Source organism: Aphis gossypii, chromosome 3 (genome assembly GCF_020184175.1).
Source record: "Aphis gossypii isolate Hap1 chromosome 3, ASM2018417v2, whole genome shotgun sequence".
Taxonomy (NCBI): Eukaryota; Metazoa; Arthropoda; class Insecta; order Hemiptera; family Aphididae; genus Aphis; species Aphis gossypii.
The window spans coordinates 22,271,781-22,273,471 of record NC_065532.1 but is presented as its reverse complement, the minus strand read 5'-3'; positions in this window follow the sequence as shown (position 1 = coordinate 22,273,471).

Sequence of the window (1,691 nt, the reverse complement as noted above, 5' to 3'; positions counted from 1 at the left end):
TCATAGCGTCCATTATCGCCGACCAGGGGGCCGAGTTAAAGGCATTCTTGATGTCCATCGCTAGGACGCCAACTTTCTTCTTGCTTGTACTGACGGTGGTTTTCAGACAATTTAACGCGTCGATAGTCGATCTGCCCTTCCGGAAGCCATACTGTCGTTCGTTCAGTCCGTCAGATTCGTCGAGGTAACGCCTTAGCCGATTGTCAATGACCTTTTCAAGTAGTTTGCCTAGGCAGTCCAGTAGGCAGAGCGGTCTATAAGAGGACGGATTGTCTAGTGGCTTGTCTCCTTTCCTTAGCAGCACGAGTCTTGCCCGTTTCCACACCTATGGGAAGACTCCTTCGGTGAGGCAGGTATTATACACGGTTTCTAATACTTCAGGTTTTAGGGCGACGATGGTTTTGACCGCTTCATTCGTGATACCGTCGGGACCCGGAGCGATGTTGTTTTTCAGGCTGCTGGCTGCAAGGTTTTGTTCTGCTTTGTCAATTTTCCACAAGTTTTCCGCAGGTGAAGGGTGTGGCATTACGTACCGTTCTCTAATGGGGTGTTTCGGAAACAAGCCGTTCACTATTTTCTCGATTCGTCCGGGAATATCTAACTCTGGAATAGGCGGCGGCCTAGTCAACTTCCCCATAACGAGTTTGTATGGCAGTCCCCATGGGTTATGCTCGACTTCATCGCACAGTTTCTTCCAGGCTTCATCCTTTGCTTTCCTAATGGCGTGCACTAATTCCATCTTAGCTTTTTTTGAGTTGTGTGCTTCTGCGATGCTCGCAGCAGCTCCCACCTTCTTTCTTTTCCGTTGAAAAGTCCTGCGGAGATGGTTCGCTTATTTTCTTAGCCTGGAGATTTCCGGAAATTTAACCTATCTAGTCCGAATCTCACTCCACCCCATGTACAGCAGAGCGAGTTTCCGGATTTTTTTTTTACCAAATATATTTGTAGAATGTGTAACCCACTAACCTAAATCAAATCGATAAATAGGTACACTACGAAAAAATTTTAATTAACTATATAAATAATAAATAATGTTATATAATTATATAAATTACATAAATATATAATAACGATCGAAAATACTTACCTATTTTAAATGTGAAAATTAAAAACATTGGAAAATTAAATTGGAACTTACTTGTTAGTTGTCTTATGCAACTTTTTACAAGCCAATGCTCGGCCGCCTTTCGTATTAGAAGTACATCTGTTTTTTACATTTTTTTTATTTGCCATTATGTCTATTGTCTGGCAGTTTTAAAAACAAAATTAAAATAGATATTATATTGATGTATAGTACCTATATTAATATGTTGACAACGCACGACACTACGACAGGTGAGTCTGTCAATGAAATGATAAAATAGTAGGTAATAATTTCGAAATAATAATAATAATAATTATATTCTTGTTAACAAATAAGATACATATAATAATTATCTTATCGATAATAATATTATTTATAGTGGTTGCGGGCTGCGGGCGCTGCGGCATAGAGTTTTAAAGTATAAATAACTTATTACGTCGCGCGCATTGTAGTGGAGAGGGACGCCGCTGTGTACGACGACGTATGAGTTCACAGTGCCGTTAGGAGCAGCACTTTACGGCGCAAAATTTATAGAGATATAAAGCTCGGTAAATTTTTACCGCGTAAATTTACCGGTAAGGTAAATTACCAGTAAATTTACCAATTA